At 33.0% G+C, this 16,244-nt stretch overlaps 1 protein-coding gene across 1 annotated transcript in view; it reads left to right on the top strand.

The window, feature by feature from the left end:
• LOC127871519 (receptor-type tyrosine-protein phosphatase epsilon-like) overlaps positions 1-16,244 on the top strand; it is a 206,002-nt gene that overhangs the window by 24,621 nt on the left and 165,137 nt on the right. The gene's annotated exons all lie outside the window — the stretch shown is intronic.

Genomic DNA, 16,244 nt, shown 5'->3' with positions numbered 1-16,244 from the left:
TTGATTGTAATATGTGTATTTTGAATGGACGAAACCACTATGTAAATGATTTTACATCTGTGTCAGTAAAAGGATGCTCCGTAGTAGACTATTGTCTTGTAAACCATGAGTACTTGCATAGTGCACTTTACTGACTTTAATGTAATTCGTACGTCAAACCTTATTAATGAAATAGATGTAACCAATGTTTTGCCTAGAAATATACCAGATAATTCTGTGTTAAATTGTAATTTGAATATTGACATTTGATTGCAGTCTACTCCCAGCTCAAGTGAACCAGAAGTATGTGCTCCAGGTTATGATAAATTTAATTTAAAGAGTATTCCTGATAACTTTCTAGCTAGTGACGATGTCACTACACAGATTAATTCAGTTATTAATAACCTTGGGCAGGATCTAAGGTTACAATCTGATCTTGATATTGCTTATGATGGTTGGTGTAAAATTGTTCAAGCTGAAATGTATGGTAAGTTGAGTTTCAAAACTACTTACCCAAGTGATGATGTAAAGTTATTAAATAACAGACGTAAACCATGGTGGAACCAACAATTAACTGATAGTTGGAATAGTCTATGTGCGGCTGAGCACAGGTGGTTGAAATGTAATAATAGAGCTACTAAGATAACTCTTAAACAAGAATACTCTGTTTTACGTGAATGGTTTGATAGATTGGTGCAACGCTCCAAGAGAACTCATGTATATAAAGTACAAATGATTTTTTTACTGATTTAGAGAATAATGATAATCAATTTCGGAAAACTATTGGTAAAACTGGTATCGGCTCATATCGTAAAAAATGTATTCCAATGCAGATAGTTTTAGATGTTGCTAGTTTATCCAATGATGTTAAGCTTGTATTGAATAAATGGAACACTGATTTCATTTTACTACTTAATAGTAATAGTATCACAATTTTAAATGATGTTGAAAATTCAAATTTGAGAACCAACTCTGTTTACAATGTTGATTTAGATGCTGATATAAGTATATTTGAAGTTGTTTAAGCTGTAGAAAAGGCTCAATTAGAAAAGGCATCTGGAATAGACTGTATTCCTACAGAAGTTTAATAATTGATATTCTATAATAGTTGTACATAGTATTACAATGTTTGTTTTCAAACCGGTTGTGTAACACATGTTTGGTCAAAAAGTATTCTAAACCCTATTCTAAAGTCGGGTTCAAAAGATCCCAACGACCCCATGTCATACCGTGGGATAGCTCTTGCTCCTACTATGTACAAGATGTACAGCAGTATTTTAAACGAACGAATTGTTAAGTAGACTGAAAGTAGTGGTCGTATTGTTGACGAGCAGAATGCTTTTCGTAAAAAGCGTAGTACTGTCGACCATAAATCGAGTCTCACTAATATAACTGATACAAGGAAAAAGAACAAACAATCTACATTTTGTACATTCATCGATTTTCGAAAAGCGTTCGACTCTGTTAATAGACCTATTCTTTGGCGTAAGCTAGATGAATATGGCATGTCAACCAAAATGCTCTCTGTACTAAGGGTCCTTTATAAAGATGTATTAGCTTGTGTACGAGTAAATGGTATGTGTGAATACTGGAGTGAGATAAGGATGTTCGTTGTCTACGATACTTTTTAATTTGTTTATTAATGACCTTGCTATAATATTAAAAAATATGCATAAAGGGATTGAAAATGACGATGAAAACATGTGTCTATTATTATACGCTGATGACATTGTATTGATTGCTAAGAATGAGAACGATTTGCAAGATATGTTAACAATGCTAAATACATGGTGTGTGAGAAATGAAATGGGCATTAATTTTAGTAAAAGTAATGTAGTACACTTTAGACCAATTTCATTTCCAAGGTTAAACTTTGTTTTTAGTTGTGGAGATTGTAAAATTGAATATGCTAGTAAATATATGTATCTTGGTTTAACCCTGACCGAGCATCTAGATTATAATATTACAGCTAAGTTGGTAGCTCAGTGTGCTGGTCGTTTCTTAGGGCTATTGCTAAGTACAAATCATTCGGTGGTCTACCCTATGATGTATATACAAAACTATACAATTCTTGTGTTGTACCAGTAATAACATATGCTTCGTCCGTGTGGGGTGTTCGAACCTTTTCATGTATAAATGCTATTCACCAAATGGCTATGAGGTTCTACCTTGGTGCTGGTAAATATACACCCAATGTTGCGGTGCAAGGTGATATGGGTTGGAAACCAATTATTATAGATCAGTGGAAGTCTGTTTTTAACCAGTGGCATAGATGTTTATTGTATAATGATAGAAGGACAAATGAGAAAATATTTAACTGGTCAGTAGATTAAGGGAATGCTAGATGTAAAAATTGGCCTTTCATTGTAAAAGACAAGCTATATTCTATGGATTTGAATATGTATTTAATGTTACCTTTTGATAAAAATAAGATGTTAAATGATGTATGTACAGCACTAATGAATAGTCATACTGCTCAGTGGCAAACTGATTTGAATAGAGACTCGGGTGTAAATAGCTCAAACCATAATAAACTTAGAACATATAGATTATTTAAGAATAGTTATGATAAGGAGCTTTATTGTAAACTACAAATGCCATTCTGTCATAGGTCTGCATTGTCTAAATTAAGATGTGGTGTAGCACCACTTAGAATTGAAACAGGTCGTTACATTAACTTTCCAGTGCCTGAAAGAACATGTCCTTTTTATAAGGACTTAGTAGAGACGGAAATGCATGTTTTATTTGTATGTCCTTTATATAATCAAATACGAAATGTTATTTACCAGAAAGCGCAGTGTTTAGACTCTGTATATAAAACATGGCCAATGTTTGATTTCTAGATTAAAATAGATGGTATGAATTGATTTGACATACTTGTTTAAATAACAAGTTTTAGTGTTACTATTATATTTTTATTAGCCATACTATAAATTAGTTGTTGCGGTTTTATCAAACCAATATATCTTAAGTTTTCAAGATGCTCTGCTAGATTGTTGAACACTGGCTATGTTTCTTAGCATAATCTTACTTTCAACTATTATGATGTGTGTTTTAGTATGTTTTAATGGTTTATAGTCTCTTATAATTTTTATAGAATGGCTGAATACATGTATTTGTAAATATGTGTATATGGATGAGACTGGAATAAATAAAATATATATAAAGTTATTTACTATGAGAACATAATTATTGCTCTTCTTGATTCGGCAAGAAAGATACTATTTATACAACTTACACTGTGCAATCAAAATCCGACGAAAAGTAGGATTGCACATTTTAAGTTAATTCTGAAAGTGATAATAATTGTATAAAATGTCTTGGCAAATTGGTAAATTATAATTATGTTAGGATGCCCATCAACGAATATTCACTATGTGATAATAAATTGAGCGAACATTAAATTGGACTACATCGTTATCCTTATTGTCTGGTAGGTTCTATGTGTTAATGACGAATATTTACCTGATACATATGTGTGTACAAATATTTCTGTGTAACGTTCATGACTTACTGAATATAACATTTTAGATAACTCTTTGATAAACTCTTCTAATCTGTCAAATAAACGTGAACTGAAAATGTATTGTAGGGCATTAATTTGCGAGCACTGAATTTTAAATCACGACGTAAGTATTAGTACAATCTCCGGATTCCACGCATTAGAAAATGCATACTGCTTGTACAAATTGAAGTTCCATCCCTTGCAAAAAAGGGACATCCGGTAATAAAGGTAGCATTTTAATCGTCGCTTTCATATCTGGCAGAAAGACATTTGATTCCCCTCAATTGAACCAGCTTCCAGAAGGGAAAGAAAGAGGAAAATGAAAAAAATGCCCAAAGTGTTGCATTTACCGTTTAAATACGGTCACTAATGCTATTAATATTGCTTTTACTAAGACTCTGTTACTTTTAGTTTATTTGAGAAATACAATTTACTACTTAACAATAGGTTATTATCTTTTTTAATATGTTTAATACAGTATGTAACAAGGTAATTTCTCGAATATAACTGTTAAACAACACAGCTTAGCATGTACTCATGATCAAATATATGTATTACAGTTATACAGCCTGAAATTTTTGGTGTACACGTTAATCAAAAAAGTATGCCCCTATAATACAAATCTATTAATCTATGAAGCAAGTCTGCAATTTTAGCAAGTCAGTTTAAAGGTGTGAATACTAATTCCGGCTATATTTATCTGTAACATTGTTTAGCCTTAATGGTCTTGTGCACAAACAGTTAAAATTCAGTTTGGTACGTTTTGGTCGCGGATCGTGAAATCAACTGATCTCGTGTTATGGCCCTATTCCACTACGAAAACAAGCCCACGATTCGCTACAATTTATCACATTTATTGAATCATGAAGACTCGTGACAGTCTACGATTCAGTTACGACACTCGTACGATTGCGTAACGACGAATCGTGGGATTCGGTTGCAGTCTTGCGAATAGGGTCGCGACTTCACTCCGATGCGTAAGAATCTAGTGCGACTGTACTACGAACGATGTAGATCGGTCACGACTAAGCTAAGACCTCACCGAACGCACCCATGAATTAGGCGCCAATATCTATTGATATTGAATCTTAGCGGGCTCGCACACATAATTGTATCAGTTATGCTATTGGATTATTCCATCATGCAGGAGATTAGTTTATGCAGACAATTAGGTGCGGTCATGCATGTACAACTAATCTGTACCTAATTGATCAAATTACCTGATTATTATGATCCTTTTAAAACATGTATGCTTTACAAAAGTGACTGCACTATTTGGTCTGGACATTATGTGCTGATGTTGATGTCTGTTTTCATGGTAATACACAATTGTGTACAATCGTGGTACTGTTGTTAGACTTTTCTGTATTTCATATTGTGTTAGTTTCTATGCAAACTATAACTAGCTGTTTTTTATCACGTACATTGTTGTAGTGAAGTGTGGTTTTATTTGATATTCAGTGATATGGGAGTACTACTTCACCTTTATTAATATTGATGTGTAAATAATATGAAAACATTGATAATTAAAATATCAGAAATGTAACTTATTTGCTGCAATTATTAATTATTATCCCAATTGACATTTTATAGACATATATTTGATACTTTTTATAAAAAAATAAAAGCGTTGTTTTTACAAATGAATGTATTTTTTTCCAACAGTGTGCACATTTGTTTTTGTGAACATTGAACTTGACATGACATTACTTGAGTTTATGGTAATTCGCAAAGTTCGGTCGTGGTGATAAATGGTATTTGACGCTGAAAAGAATTTCACAAGATTTGTGAAGCGATATTCCTGGATCGCAGGCTTTCGCTTTAACAGGATCATTAAAAGGGGATATTTTTTATATAAGTTCAATTGTATGTGTTTATATATAATTGTAATACATCTCATTATACATTCACTCCGTTTATAACAAGTCAATGTATGTATGCACTATGTGTTAAAATGTATGGTTGAAAATCATTCAGGAATACAATTAACCTTTTTCTTGTTAAAGTTGTTGTTTTTAAATTGCCGTGTTTACGATCTATAATATATAGGTACATACACAATGTATATGCCATGCATAAACAGTCAATAATGCACTTAATATTGAACAAATAAACACGCAAACATAAATTAAATATATGGACACAGTTTACACATTTGTAGTAGTATTGACATTTATTGTAATGTAAAATTTACTGACAAGCAAAATATCAACATATTCTAGCTGGTTAAACTACCCAAATAACATGTAATGTACGCTGTAAATGCAACTATTAAAAAATATATACATTATATATAAAGGCGTGTATAGAGCATCATGAATTATATTTGGTATTTGAATCATAATACAAATGAACGTTACTATAAAATCATTCCAACACAATGATTCTGCTAGTAAAAAAATGAAATTATTCTCGGTTTGATAAATACAGTATAGTATGGTTTAATACGTGTTATTTAGAAGAGAGATTATGGTAATGGTTTAGCGCGAATAATGCACAAGTTTTGTGTGCATGTTTTAGCGCGAAAGCGCACGAGTTTTTCGTTTTGGGGTATATATGATTTGCACATCTATTGAGTCGCCATTCGAGGGTGCATTTGACAGGCAAACGTTATAGAACAAGAAAACGAAAGGGTGATAAAGAAGTTTAGGCGTTCATTTGCGAAATACATAGTGTTCGGAAGGAGATTTTCGATGCGAGGACTGATTCACTGCTAGAAGCGGAATGGTGAGATGGAGTTTCGAACAAAGGTTAGACTTGATGGTTCCGATTGAAATTAACACAGGTTGTGTTCATTGTTAACTTTTATGAAAATTATATTCAATAACCTGCTCCATATTTTTATTTGTGCTGTCGTTTTTGTTTAGTTCCAACTATTCTGATACATCAATTGATTCGACTATTGGATAAACATTAAACTATTTAAGTTCCAAAAAAGGTCGCAAATGTAATGGTTTTTTAGGATTATATATAGGTAAGGCCACATAGTGCGTCATTCCAGGTTGTATTTGTAGTAGAGTTAGGTCACTCTCCACATGTTTTTACGAACACCTTTCTTTATTTGTGTTGTTTGTAAGATATACTCCTTGTATGGGTATATATATGTTACAAGTTTTTCTATTAGTTCCATACGCATGATTCGAAAGTCCTGTCAAATACAAGCACTCACTACTATTTTGTCTTTGGTTAATTATTTGTATGATAATGATAATGATGAAGATATGGGTTATAAAGATGATGAGATTTTAATAGTATTTTGAGAATAGAGAATAATAAATTTACTCATAACTATGAGTAAATAATAATTCAACTATACCGATAAATAATCAGTACACCATCTAAAATGATAAACGTAGCAGCAGTCCTGTTCATAACTATAATCAAATAATAAATAGCAGTGCATATTGCGTCATTAGTTGTTGCATGAATCTTGTTTTATTTCAATATTTTTTATTAATTCCTGAAAATCGTAAAAATGTATCTTTATTTTATATTTCTTATAATGTTTTTTTTGTTTGACGAAGTGCATATTCATGGTCTGCATGCACGCCGTGCATAATAATATACATTTTATATCAATATATGTTTATAACTGCTATTTTCCATTGTTTATACAAATTATAAATTGATGAACTAATCATTACACATAACAAAAAAGTAATATAAAGCATTCAATATGGATATTAACATTTTGTGACGAAATCGTTAAAGGCAGATTCGACGCTTTACTAACTTTTCAATATAGACCAATTACATGTTCATTTTTTTAAAAGTAATCTCGTTTTATCTAAATATTATTATGTATTTTGTAGGAAATCGGGAAGAAAACTGGTGTTGAATATAACTTTAACGTAGTCAGCTCCCTTTTGATATTCATTTCTAAATCTTGTTTGAAAACTTTTCAAATTTGCTTTTCAAAAGAGGTGTCCTATAAAATGATTGCATATTTTGTATTCGAGTTGATGTAATAACCGTTACTGATTTATGTAAACAATGTGAAGTCAACAAATAAATTTAAGCCTAAAAATGCTCGAACCAATAAATCGACGAATTTAAACGATGGTAAAAACTGTTATTCTTATTTTCAGAAAAACAGACATAACGAGATTAAAGCACACTTCAATGAAAGTTAGACGCATACTCATCATCCTAAAAAGGTAATCATTCCAAACAATCAGGGCATAATGATAAACAAAATGCCATAAATATTCGCAAGATTTATTAGGGTTGAAAAATCCCCTTCCATTAGGAAGTACACTATCTGTGTGTGCACCTCGCATCAAATATTTGTTTTTGTATTATCGTCGGCCTTCGGTAAACATCCCACTTGAATCTGTCTTTCTCTATCTCAGTTTGAAGTTTTATTTCTAAATTAACGCCTTTAAACACCGCCAATCTGTACATGTGTTGGTATTTTGAGTAAACTGATATCTTTTCCCACTTCTGAATAAACACACTTATGTTACTATCAGATACGAAGGTGTGTGAAGATCGGAAAAGAAAGATCGTAATGAGCATATCAAGCTGGTACAAATATTGTGCAAGCTCTGAGATATTGCACTAAATTGAACTTCAATCAAGTACTGACATCTACATTTACATGTGAAAAGCGATTTTAAAGCTGATGCGAATATCATGTAGCTCTTAAATTAATATTCGAACTTGAACCACAAATATAGAGCTAAGTTTCATGTTAAGCGAGTACTGACATGAGCACTCTAAGTCAAAACGAGGATGTTGAGCTGGTGTGAATATCGAGCAAGCTGTGAGATCGGAATTAAAATATAAACGGATAATATTTAGCTGGGTCAATGTCGAAATGCAACTGACATCCGTATTGAAATTTCAGCCAGAACTGACATTGAAATTTGAAAGGTGAAACGCGAATATCGAACGGATGTGAATATCGTTATCGCTCTTAGTTTGAAATGCAGCTGAATTTTAACCTTTTTATAACTTTTCACAGAATATTTTTTTTAATATCTGGTATAATGCCCACCCCTTCGATAAACAGTCTACTTTAATTCAAATAGCTGTTTTATGAACATCCATTTAAAATATGCTATGTTAATCAGTGTTAATGTCTACATTTTATTACATTAAATGTATTGCTTTTACTAATTTCATTGCTCATGACTCAATAATGCATAATAAGCAAAACAAACGACAGACAAAAGTACCACCTTTATGAAAGTTCAAACTACCCATATTTTAAAGTATTTGTTTTTAATAATTGACAACTAAAAACGTTTAGTTTCTTCCTCATTTTCTTCCTCAATTACGCTATGGAGTGGCATCGTAAAATATTTGGCAATGTTAACTGTTGTTTTCTACCATTTGGTGAATGATATTAAAGATAAAGTATCATTTACATCCTGATGTTAGATTATAACAACGAACTGAATATGTGGTTTGCATATTGATTCCCAAACCTATGTACGTCCTCAATAAAAGTACACTCGGCGGTTTATGATTACCCATTTGAACCGTGTAAACATTGGTCAAAACACTCAATCGGTTACCACAAACACGAGCCATTCATATTAACTCGCTATGATTGAAATCAAAGTAATACAAATATATTTCCATGTTGAATGACTCGCAACATTGTTATTAAGAGTATTATATTTATTTATTTCAGACAGAAACATTTTAAACATGTTTTATTTTCCCCTTATATTAATTTTAAAATTTATATTCATAGACCTAATTTTTGTTTCGCATAGCTTATGATTTACTTGCAATGCAACAATAATATAATAATACTTTTTCATATATGCTACAGGTTCATTCTAGTTATGTTTGCCCTTTCTAATTATCTAAGTTTTATCTGTGAACAGCCTTATCTGATTGTACATTACTAATCATGTTGATAAAACTGATATTGATTTGGATAATAAACATATGTGCTTAATCGGCGTTGTTTACAATTACTTTTTAACTGACCTGTAATAGCCCTTGCATGGCCAGGATTTGGTATTAATAATGCCGATATTAAAACTCAATGAAGTTAAGTAAATTAATGTCGACTGCTTTCCTATTGAGATTGGCAGTCACGTGTTAAACAGTCAATGTATTTATCAAGTTCTGCCCAATATAGTTGTTAAATCAGTGAATCATCGGATGCACATTTCCAATTTGTCGAAATATATGCACACTTAAATAAGTTTAAAATGGTGCATGTCACTCATCACATCACAAGATGAGAAGATACTAATAGTTATTATCAATAAATCGGTACTGTACAGTTGACTATTTATTTAAACTTCTCGACCAATACCTTATCAATAACTTAACAGAAAAAATTGTCCGATATTTACTTTTGTGGAATCCAAAAACTTAAATAAACGAGCAGTGCTTGAATTTAAATAATGGTTTATACTATTAGCTTCACAATATCGAGTAGCAACCATTTTCGGGTATGATTGAGAAAGTTTGGATATGAACGTCAAGCTGAAATGAGCGTTGTGGAAACGTTATAGAAACGCTGATGTATCTAGTGGACCTAAATTGATTATATGCATTGTACTCTGCAAATACTTACAGATGATGACGATCACGACGAGAATAATGATGATGATGGTGGTGATGATGATGATGGTGGTGGTGATGATTATGAGGAGGAGGAAGAAAAGGAACAGGAGAAAGGTGGTGTTGGTTTTGATGATGATGATGATAAGGATGAGGAGGAGGAGGAGGAGGAGGAGAGGGATCGGAGGCGGCGGCGGCGGAGGAGGATGAGGATGATGATGATGTGGAGGAGGAGGAGGAGGAGGAAGATGTGATGATTATAAGAAATATGGTGGATGACGCAGGGGAGGCTGATTTTACGATGTTGTCGATGGTGATATCGATAATAATGGGGTATTCCGACTGGCGGATGTTGAGAATTATTGTTGTAGAGTTGCTGTAGTGCATACACAGCGGATTAACAGAATACATCGGCGTAAGGATTAATATTTGGAAGGAGTAAAAACAAATAAGGCAAAATTGAAACACAGTCCTTATATAAAAAGTTTGCTCTGCTCCGAGTTGATGTATTTATTAAGAATGATTTATCAATATACTGTATTATTATAGTGAAATTGAGTAGCCGGACTGATTCAAAAACACATTAAACAGTACTTATACTCATAGGCTAGTTAGAGATTCCTTTCTATTACTGTTATATGTCCATTAAAATACCTTTGAGTATGATTGACTATAGTAAATGAACACATTACATTAATGAAGTAGAGGCCATGAGTGAGAGGGATAAAATTTTACAAACACATGTACGCCATACCATTTGGCGCTGCATACAACAATTAAAATACATATGCCGACAGGTACAGAATCATACTCACAGGCAAACTTTAGCGCCTACAGGCTGAATTTTGTGAATGCTGGCATATAGACAAATATGTGTATATTCTGTTTGACTTTAAGTCAGGAATAAAGCTACCGTGTTAAGCATTAAGTCTTATATTAGCTTATGAATGACACGGCATCAGTACAGGTATAAACGCGAGGTATTACTTAAATAGTATCATATATTTAATATATACCGATGAAAACAAAATCTCACCAATTCGTTATGTACCCGAAATTATGATTGTTTACAGATCGGTTAACATTTTAGTTACATGCTGCCCTTGTACTTGCATGTTTATTTAAAAATATACCCGTAGGCCTGAATATCTTCCTGTGGGCATAAACTATAGGTACAAACATATGCCTGTTTACGTAATTTGTACCTGTAAATATACCTACTTACATTTTACCCCAATGGTACGTCATGCATATTAACCATCATGTGAAAGCGCACAGGTCCGTATTTTGGTTTGCATGTTTCTAAATAATAGCGTTATGCTCTATTTTGGGAAGCAAGTAACATATTCCAAATTGTATCGCATCATTAAACATTTCAATTGGAGGAAGCAATACTTTTTCACGCCATGCGTTATAAACAGACAACTTAACAATAAATGAAAACAAATCCATCTTATGACCCATCATTCTTATAAACACACTCGTTCGCCGTGTATTCCACCATTAAAACAGTATAAAGAACGCTGAGGTGTTTACGTGCCCTACAAAAAAATTAAATGATTAAGGTAAAAAGTTAAATTTAATAATGATGAATTTGTAGTCTAATTAAGGTAGGAAATAATTTTGTCGAGATGATATCCATGTTTTGCGTTTATATATCCGATTTGGTAATTGACAATTTAGGTAAAAAAACATATACCGTTCCAGTCCACAGTAACAAAATTGGTAGTAACAGCAGATCTATAATAAATACACGGCATGTCAACGAGAAGTTATTGAACAGTTTTTTTATATCAAATCTATGGCTATTCATTATGCGGGATTAGTTTTCCCGAAATATTGTTAACAGCAATTTTTACATGTAATCAGATATATAACATGACGTTAAGTACAATCAACATCATAGTGTAAATCATAGGATAAACCAGTAACACTACTATTGGATTTTGAACATATGTTAATATTATTGCAGTGTGTGCATCTTTGTCGGTTACATTTACATGTTGCTACACATTTTGGATCTACTCACAATGATCGCAGTTTATCTGATTTCTCTTTTGTACCTATTGATGTTGTTGAAAACAATCTATACCGTTTATAAAAATAAACATTTTGGATACATAAATTAAAAGTATGATTCCTAACGGTCTAAATAATAAATTGCTTAATAACATAAATAATATAGGCATAATTCACATATAGATTTGATGTTTGCCTATTACAATGTCCTTTTATTCTTTTATATAGACATTCGTGTCAAAAAAAAAAATTGTATTGCTGTGTAATGCTGGTTTTCATACACAATTTATGTGATATTTATGTTATAAACATAGCCCGATTGAGATAAAATGACCGGCCATAAAGTATCATCACTCAATTAAAAACAACCTCTCTCATTTATTCTTTCAACCTTTAGGAAATGTTTTTTCAACGATTATTTTTTATTACAGTTCTTTTACTCATATGGTCTTGATAGAACAATGCAAAATCATTTGGTTTCGAAAAAAATCGTATTAACGGGTGCTGCGCGATATTAATATGTTGAGGATATTTCGAAGTTTACTGCGTGGTTTTATTTACATTCAACAATCGTTTTCACGTGTAAAATTTATTTCCAAAGAAGGTGAATTTGTATACAAGATATGTTCTTAAAGGATTATTAAGATCTATTCTCATGAAATAAACAATTATACAATACTCGTACCACCTTCGAAACCTGTTTAATATGCATTCTTATCGAGTAAAAATGCTACTGATATAAATGTTCAATGTATAAGACAGTTTTAAGCGTTTTAAATTCGTTTAACATGTTCTTATTTAGACGAAATGTGCATTGTATCTGACACTCATATCTCGGATGTCACGTGATAAGGCAATAAGATCAGGCATGAGTTGTTTAAACAGTAAATCTCATATCAGTTGTTATCAATCTATTAAATGTCGCATTATAAAAAGACATCAAAGCAGCTGTTTGATAAAGTGAACGAGACTTACATTATATTAAATGTATTGCATACTTGCCGTTTTAATTTACTAGTTCAGCCATAACTAAAATTGGTAATATTGATATTGGCGACACTCTATTCACATCTTATTGGTTTTTGTCAACATTTAATAATTTGTTCACACTCAGATTGCTTCATAATGGTCCTGCATAAGTAGAATAAGCGCGCGTAATGAGAAAAGTGCATTGATAAAACGATTGATATTTTCTTTCGTCTGATGTTTTCAAGGCATATTTGTACGTTTGCGTCAATGCATTGTTAACATCCAATAATTGGCGTCGCTCTGGAGAGCGGCGACTAGTATGTAATGCATTTGTTTTCGCTTATGGAAGGAGAAGTTATTTTACGGATCAATGTATATGTTTTTGTTTTAAGAATATCTTGCATAGTGGTAATTTTTTGTGTAAATTAGTGTAAATAAGTACTGCATTTGTGCCTTTTACATTTATTACAACATTTATTGCCAATAATGCAAAGCTAATTGTTTTGATAAATAACTGATTCACAACTGATCACAGGGGAAAGATCACAGGGACTGGGAAATACGCGAAACTTTCTGGTTTTGTATAAAAACAAAACATAATCAAAATATATTTATTTTGTGTTTTTTCTAATTTGCTTATTTAGTGGAGAATCAATGTAGTACGATATTTGACGACCTATCGCGCAAGCAAGTTTATTGGAAGGCCTAGTGGTACGAAAACGTTCAATGTATTAGTTTATTAATATACACATAATAACGATCGATATACACAACTTCACCAAATAGCAGTACATAAATGATGTCAGCCGGAATAGGTCAGTTGGGAGAGCGTTAGACTGAAGTTGTTTACGCAACAATCATCTAAAGGCCCCCGGTTCAATCCCGGGTTCCGGCACGAACGGAACAGTTCGGCAGCTGACAATTTTTTTTCAGTCAGGTTAATAAAAATAATAAAGCTTTATTTTATGTAGACATTTTAAAATCCATTTTACTACAATTGGACATTTTTATTAAAATTAATGGATGTCGCGTGGTGACAACGTTAATTAAAATTTCTTACATCACTTAAATATATTATAAAAAAAATACACGTGTTTTTTTATATAAACAAAAAAATGCAAACAACACATCTATTATTCATGTATGTTTATGGTTGTCTATCATAGGCCCTAAGTACTATCCCTACCACATATAGAGCGCGAAGCGCGACACGTATTATTGATTGTAACAATGAGTTGCGATAAAGAAAGCAGCCGCTTATCAAGTAGGAGCTGTGTCCCAGCAACCCGTTTCCCTAGAGTCAAGCACTCCTCGGATTTTTTTTAAGAACCGCATATAGAGCGCAAAGCGCGACACGTATTACTATCCAGGTGGTATGGGCCCTTTAGCATTATCCGACCATTACGTCTATAGTTATCTTCCTTAGAATTTGAGAAATTTTGAAATCGTTGTTCGAAGTCCAAAATTTTCATCCGAGTGTTCCCAAACGTGCACATGTCTTTTTTTATCAATGAGGACCCTACCCAAACCTTCTATATTAGCAATATCGGACCATAAGTCCAGAATTATGTCTCTCTTAATTTAAAAATAAAAGTGAAAAACTGCTTGGTTAGGTGATTATGTCAACAGTTTTCATCAGATTCTTTCCAAACTTACAGCGTCTTCATATCAATGAGCATTTTTACCACATTAAAAATGAGAAACATCGGGGCAATAAGTCCAGATTTTTTTCTATTAACACATTTGACAAAATAAACAATTTCCACTTGTTTAAAAGATTTCACAACTTTCGTCTGAATCTTTCCAAACTTGTTAAGTGTTTTTATATCAGTATTACTCGAACCCTATTGAAAATGATGAATATCGGAGCAATAAATATATTATGATCTGTTACTGAATTTCAAAGTATTGTGAAATGCAGCTTCTTTGTGCAATTTGCAGTTTTCATTCATTTTTTTTTTCAAACTTTTACAGTGTTTTCATATCAATGAGTACTCAACCCCTATCATTGTCATTGTTACGGAATTATGGCCCTTTTTTGACTTAGTAACTTTTAATATATGGTTAAATTTTGTGTTTCGATCCACTTTACTTCTTAAGTATCAAGGCTATTGCTTTCAAACTTCAAATACTTTCATGCTATCATGAGGTTATTGTACCTGGCAAGTTGAATTTTACCTTGACCTTTGAATGACCTTGACTCTCAAGGTCAAATTATTAAAATTTGCTAAAATTGCCATAACTTCTTTATTTATGATTAGATTTGATTGATACTTTGACGAAACTACTCTTACCTGACATACCACAATAGACTCCACCCAAACCGTCCCCCGTACCCTCCCCCCCTCCCCCCCCACCTCCCCCCTCCCCCCCTTTTTTTTTAAATCATCTCACAAATGACCACCACACCCTCACACTATACCCCCACCCCCCCACCCCCCCACCCCACCCCCCCCCAATTTTTTTTATTTTTTTTATTTTTTAAGATCATCTCACAAATTACCACCACACCCTCACACTATACCCCACCCCCCCCCCAATTTTCTTTTTTTAAACGGTTATGTTTGAAATTCCGTCCAACCATCACACCCAAAAAATCCCCCCCCCCATCGCCCTTCCCCCCACCCCCCCCCAGGGTCGCTTTTTTGGAAGATAATGTAATAAATGTCCACAACCCCACACTATACACCCCTCTTCACTCCACCCCTCCCTTGTTTGTGATTGAAAATGAGACCTTTAAAAAGAAAATAGATGCGCGGTCTGCACCCGCAAGGCGGTGCTCTTGTCGTTCTGTCGTTATCGTATTATCGCATTGTCGCTATCTAACTATCGCACTGTCGCCATCGTATTGTCGCACTGTCGTCATCGTACTATCGCATTTTCGCCATCTTACTATCGCGTTATCGTTCTGTCGTCATCGTATTATCGCACTGTCGCCATCGTATTGTCGCACTGTCGTCATCGTACAAGCGCATTGTCGCCATCGCACTTTCGCATTGTCGCCCTCTGGATTTGAATGTGTAACCACAATTGCCCTAACGGTATTCCATGTTATACAGTATAATTATTTTACTTCGATCATATCTAGTTGCATCTGTAACAAAAATTTGCTTTTATTAACGAATACAAATATGAACCCAAGATTGCTTAACTCAAGCAATGATTGATGACTGTTTAGTTGCCATTGTTCAGGAAACTTTTCGATTACCTAAAATAACATATGTACAATAAGTCAATTCTT

Source organism: Dreissena polymorpha, chromosome 3 (genome assembly GCF_020536995.1).
Source record: "Dreissena polymorpha isolate Duluth1 chromosome 3, UMN_Dpol_1.0, whole genome shotgun sequence".
Lineage (NCBI taxonomy): Eukaryota > Metazoa > Mollusca > Bivalvia > Myida > Dreissenidae > Dreissena > Dreissena polymorpha.
Note: the sequence above shows the minus strand (reverse complement) of the source record. Positions and strands in the feature narration are given on the sequence as shown.